This window comes from Mesitornis unicolor, unplaced genomic scaffold (assembly GCF_000695765.1).
Source record: "Mesitornis unicolor isolate BGI_N332 unplaced genomic scaffold, ASM69576v1 scaffold2717, whole genome shotgun sequence".
In the NCBI taxonomy this organism is placed as follows: Eukaryota; Metazoa; Chordata; class Aves; order Mesitornithiformes; family Mesitornithidae; genus Mesitornis; species Mesitornis unicolor.
Window position 1 is genome coordinate 35,311 of NW_010195521.1, and position 6,812 is coordinate 42,122.

Here is a 6,812-nt window from a genome sequence, read left to right on the forward strand (position 1 = left end):
GGGAGAAGGAGAGCAACGAGAATGGTCAGTGATCTGGAAATGCTCTGAGCAAAGACAAGATGAACTGGGTCGACGTCTGATGAAACACTGGAGAGGGATGCCCTGGGAGAGGCAAGGGTGGAGGAGAGGCTATGGGGCTTGTCTCCTGGTATCTAAAACACACTCCTAAAGGAAGGGTGTAATCCGCCTACATCTTTGGTAAATATGGCAAGAAACAGAGCTTGAACAGCCACAAGGAAGGTAGGAGTTGGGGAGCAGGAACATTGCCTCGGACAATGATGAAAAAAGATTTGTCTGTAGCAGCTGCAGAAATCAGGACAACTCAACCCAAGGCAGCCCCTTAAATGCCCCTTAAATGAAAAACTGCATTGCCATTAGATGGCAACAGCTCTGAGGTGGAGCCCCTACCCTCCTGCTGGCCAGATCACTACATGTGCATACAACACAGGGCAGAGCTCGCTGCAGGACATAGGGTGGCTGGTCTCTAACTTAACCTTCACCTTCCAAGCTTGGCAGCAGGCCTCCTACACTGCAAACCTTGTTACTAAAAAGGCTTTCTTATTCTTGAAAACTCCCAAGAAACTCTCAAAAAACCGAAGATGTTGGAAGTGAGCATTAGGACCAAGAACTCATGGACTTCTCTAGGTGAGGGAAACACGCATCAACATCCACGACAGCTTGTTTCAGTGAAAACAAAAGAGGTTACCCTTGCGTTTGGATACATTCTGTAAAACTAGTGATGATTATAACTTAATTGCAACATATTTGATGAATCACAATGAGCAGCTGACAGGTCACTTTAGGGGAGGAAAGATCAAATTTGCAATGGACATTTGAAGAGGGAGCATTTTTAGGTAACCAAAAGTTAATTACATGATTAACGCCCTAGTTTGTAGGTAGTCAAAACTTCTATACTATTACATATAATAACCAGTCTAATCCAACTCTTTAATGCGTAGTGTATGTATGTGGTGTTACTGTTCTGGCAGTGCAGCACTTGCTCGAGGAGTCCCTGGTTCTCCTGAGCCATCCTGGTGAGCACCAAAGGTGGGAGTGGAGAACAGGAGAAAAGGCAAAGCCTTGGAGGAAGTGCTGGGATTCTGAATCTATGCTGAGCAAGAGGTCTGGCCGAGACCTATATCCAGTGGCAACATGTAGCAAGTAGTTCCTTAATACTTTGGCAAGGAAGATATGATCTACCAGCACTTCACACTTCTAACAATATGGCTGAATTAATTGGTGGTATCGGGAGATCCCAACTCCTTCTGCAATAAATAGCTAATGAGTTTAGCCTTTAAGGCTTCCAGAGGCTGCTAGCACTCGTGCTAAGCAGGCACGAACAATAGCAGCAGTTTCATTAAATGAATCCAAATGCCAGAAGGTGTACTTTGGAGACCTTTTGCAACATAAAAATAATTTTGATCATTGGTCCCAGTCCTATTACTTAGCGACTTCAAGCGCCATGAAGTGCTTCATGCACTGACGTGTCACCCCCACCTGCTGGCAGTTGCCTTATTGATCACTTGTGGTTTCTGTTTCCCCATTGGTGCCAATCAATGTTTTTGATGTCTTTCTGACTTTGTAATGCTTTAAGAAGCAACACTTCACAAAGCAATCTTTCCTGACACTGTGTTCAATTAATCTGACAGTCACTGGGCTCGCTTTGCTTTTCTAAAGTTGTTATCTTCCTTATGTCTTGAAATCCTTGTTTAGGACTTGACGCCTGCTTTGCTGGTGTTTTATGTTATGTTTTTGAATTTTGAAAGGCTTCTGCATTTCAGTTCCATGTCTTTTATGGGAGCGGTTTCCAATATTTCATATTTCACTGTCTTTGTGTCCATGAGCCACTCTTTCTGTATGGCTCCTAATTTCTGTCACTCCCAAACTCAAACTGCATTGGTCATATGTCCCATATCACAGGATATTCTTGCACAGTAGCTAACCGTAAATACTTTGTTCCTTTATCTGAGGAGCTGCTGAAAGAGAGAGTTTCTGAGTCAACATCAGAATGAAGCCAGAAGGTATGTGTGTTTTGTCTTGGAAGGATAGTGTTACTGGCTGGAAGCCCAAGGCTTGATAGAAGGGAATGTGCCACAACCCTCCAGCTGGGTTTTGCTGGGGTTTTTTATGATTTAAAATGATGCCCTGTCTGCAAGATGAGGGCCAGCAGACTCCTGTGTATTGTAGAAGTTTTTGTGCACCGTTTAGGCTCTATGGGTCCCAGTTTTCTCTGGGTCCATCAGGGGATGATGCCAGCAGCGAGCAGACCACTGGAGTTTTTCCTAGACATGAATCTGGGCTGGGCTGGGTTTGAGACAGCTGATGGCTACTTTTGGTACTGCTCCATAAACGTATTGCTGCTCTGGTCAGAGGTACCACCCGTGTACAGAAGGTAACGTGCAGTCTGGTTAGCTGGTGTCACATTAGCCCTCACCTCAGACACAGGGGAATGAGACACCAGAGGGAACCTCCAGATAAAGCCCAGACACAGTACGAAATCCAGCGTACGAGGGGAAGACTGCACTCCTCTTCAGCTCCTTGCTGAGAAGGAAAAGCAAGGGGAGCGCTGACGAGCTTGATTGCAGGATAAAATGAGATCTTTAGCATTCTCTCAGCCAATGCATGGAAGGAAAATTACGATCTCTTAAAGAAAGCCTGGCTGTTTCCTCTCTGCAAAGAGGTTCCTGCATGGTGCACAAGAGGGATGGAATGGAGGTGTCCTGCATGTACAACTAAATGAGCAATTTTCAGTAACAAGGTGCTTATCAGGTTTCATCAGCAGATGATCAAGAAGAATAGAAAACCACAGAAAAACAATAAATTGAGGCTTTCATTGCATGCAGCCTGATGGGACCATCAGCACCACACAGCTTTGCCCTTCGGGAATTTTTCCTAACAGGCTCAAATCATTAACAGTATTGGCTCAGTGTCAGAGCTGCTGGATGAACTCTGAGTCCACTCATCAGATGAACTTTCTGATTCGAAGCTGTAGTTTTAAGCTAAAATATAACTTAATGTCATTTAAATTAAATATGATTTCATTCATGACACTGTGAATTGACATTTGTAGAGAACATCAGGTTGCAGAACGTCCGGCACGTTCAAATACCATGGGTGTGACGGTGACCACAACAAGCTGTTGGCTACTGTAGCTGTATAAAAATAGGTGACACAGAATTAAAGGGTTAAGCTATTTAACACTTTCTTTAGCTTTAGATACAGAAGGGTCATCACACCTTGCCACTAGCAAAGAATGTCCTTAGTTTTGCTTAATACTAACCTTCAAGCTGAAAAACACCATTAGTGGGGGCAAAAAAAATAAATCATAAGAACTCCTAAAAGTTCTGTAACTTAGGTTATGAAAGGCTCTGCTTTCTGGATTTTAGTGCTTTAAATAAGCTTCCTTCTTACGTAAATCCAATTTTCTAGATAGCCTTTTACTCTGAGCCTGTTAGACACATGTTACACCTTTGCCTGAAAGTCTCCTAGTGACCTGTAAATTGATTGGAGCCTGTGAAATTGGCCATAAGTAAATCTTTGCTCTTCTTTTTTTTTTCCTATTTTCTTTTCTTTTTCTGAAATAAAAAGGATGTAGGTGTCTTGTCTACTATTAGGCTATAATTCCTGTGTGCACTTCAGAAATGCTATTGACCTCCTAGCAATGCTGTAGCCTCTGAAATCTGTAGAGGTACGCTCATGTTATGAAGCTAAGACTGCATTCCTTGATAATGCCACTTTGTTACAAAAAACTTAAATTCTTCTCAATCTTTGCTCTTTGTCATCACGGGTACATTTGCTATAGGCAGGGGTTTATTCCTTTGCTAGGTCGACATATCTCATAGTAGTCTGCGGTGTAATACATCTGGCAAGAATGAGGCTCACCACAAACATAACGAATTGGTTTCATGCAGGACATCAGTACAAAGAGTTTTACATGTGTTTAGCTCATCACTTGTGTTCACAACTCACACATGTTAAAAAAAATGTCCTGTATTTTTCTTGCATCGTAACAACTCCACAACAGCAGAGCGCCATAGCCAGCTCTCATGCTGTTATATCTGCATAACATTCACCCAGTGAACTGGGAGAACATTTTGTGTGTCAGGAAGAACGACTGATTCAGGCTAACCTGGCCAGATGAGCACAGCCCTGTCACCACACAGTCTTCTCTATCTGAAATTCTCCTCCTAATTCTGCAGCTTGAGTCACAGGCACCTCAATCAGCCAGGGCTCATCACCCCCCAGACCCCAGCAAAGATCAATGGCTGCTCTCTGATTCACCAGCTTTAATGGTTTCTGAAGTGGTGGTGTGCTGGTATCCACAGGAATCAGGAAGATTAAGTGTGGAACTGCCAAAAAATATATTAAGCTGGAGTTGTCACCTAGAAGGTATGACAAAAACAAAAAGAATAAGCTCTAAAATGACAAGTGATATGAACACGGTGATTTAATAGAAATGCCATAAAGTTGTTCAAATTACACCAATGTTCACAAATAAGGGATATTAGCAGTCCTGCCCTCCTCCCCACCTTCCCCCTGCCGCATCCCACTTTTTATGCCTTTATTTCTTTCAGATGATCCCTGGTTTTCTGCTCCTGCCACTGCATGTGGCTGGGAGGAAGACCGGGTTCCACAATATGACAAAGCTGATTTTGCAAATGATTGCAAAGTCACAGACACATGGCACAAAATGTTGACCCAGAGCAACGCCCTCCTGCAGGTTTCCAGTTTGTTCAGTAGTTGTTCTGGGAAAGCTGTATCCCCACAGACTTTACACCAGACGAGAAAAGTCCATTCTCTCACAACTGGAAGGAAACCCAGCTCTTCAGGTGGTGCTTTGACCAGGTATCTGTTATTAACAGACGTTAACCACAGCCTCAGCAATGAACAGCCTGAGCAGGGCTGATGTCTTCCTCACCCCTGCCCAATTTTTCTACCTGAATCATCTCTCGTCCCTTTTTTTCTCTCTCAGACTATACAGCAGTGCCTTTCCAAAATAGAAAAGTCCCATTATATTATTTCCTTCTTAGTAAGTCCAAAAAGTGTGTCCCAAAAAGGTAATATTAACTTTGTCAATTGGATTCCTTGCCTTTGGAGCTCTTATTCCACATTCTGCCTGCACTTAGAGAGACTTCAATCTTTATTGATTTTCCTGTGCCACCTCTCAGCATCCTTCCTAGGCAGCATGATGCATTAACTTTCCATATAATGAATATTCCTGTTTGGCTCTGTACTCTGAAATACACCCATCTCTGAATGAGATTTCAACACTCTGCATTGCTGATTTCCAGCTGCACGCCACAGCCCTTGTTTTTCATAGGTTGGGAACACCAAAAGAGCCCTCCAGACCCAGAGGTCTTGCTTTTAACACAGTCCCTGTTGTATTGGTGGGGGGGAGGAGGAAGGCCTTTATATTTTTTTAGACTCATTCCAACAATAAAGTTATTAAAGCTATTTTCCACCTTGCAAGACAGCTACCTGATGATGATATTGTTCCTGCCTTTAAACTAATTTTATTTCAATATGGTGCATTTGCAGTCATCATAATCCTATTGTTGCATGTTATTCCCAGTATAATGACAGAAAATGCTATTGCTCGGGGGAAGGGAGTTGTTCTGGTTTTTGTGGGTTCAGGTTATTGTCTGTTTAATTTTGTCTACTGCTATAATATCAGAAGATAAGCCAATTTATTCACTAAAATCCTTCCTATCCATTCCTTTGTTGACTTCAGCTTCCAGTGCAGGATACAAGGTACTTTTGCAAAGCAGTATGAAGAAAGACCTACAGTTATTCTGCTAAAGGTAAGCTGCATCCATGCTGCTGAGCGTCTGTCCCAGCCACAGTGCAGAGCAGGTGGCATCCTTGCAGTCCAGCTTCTCACAGGAGATGAGAATATACAGAGAGCTGTAGAGCCAGAAACACAGCTCCTCCACGCTGGGTTTGGAAAACAGTGGCAGTAAATCCATAGCCTCTCCAGGGTGGCACCTCCAACAGCCCTGAGGACACCCGTAGTCTTCCTGAACTGAATGCCAGCAGAGCTCCAAATACAAGAACTCCGATATTTTATTTTTTACTCTTGACTTCTTGTTGAATTTTAAAAATTCATTTTCAACAGGTGTAAAACACAAGATGATGATCAGTTTCACACTGTGTCATTACAACTATTATAGCTTACATCCTGCTATGCCACAATCAGTATTTTGAGTCCCACCCTTGAGTGAATTTAGAAGGTAATGAGCTTCAGCAGAGTGAAATTTTAGCCTTCCTTTGATTATGATTTTTGTGTTAAGCACACAAACCCCAAAGTCTTGTTCAGATATCCAAGTGAACCTGAGATCCAAGGTGGGTATGGGAGACTTAGTGACCAGGCTGGCACAGGAGGTCATTGCCCTGCCGAGATACCCAGCTCTCCACCTATGTTTATGGGATACGAGCTATTGATAAGGAGCAGTTGTTGCAGGGAGGTGATTTCCAGAGGATGTCATTTCTACGTAACCCAACTTAATTGCACAGCTGTTATATGCACTGCTGTAACAAACCATTTTTATTCATGATGCCGTTATTGCCTCTGCCCAGATCAAACCCTGAGCTTCCTAACAATGCAACGGTAGAAGAGACATTTATTTCTCTCCTCACACCTGAGTTCTGGCTGACACAATTCCTCTTTACAGAAGGATCAAGCATAAGCAAGCACTGAAAGACAAAATAGTATTTTAAAAGTGATCTCATATTATATGCCTGTTACTGCCATGTTTTGTATTAGATATTTTCACAAATAGGTCTCAATTGTTACAGGTGATTAGAGTTCAGCA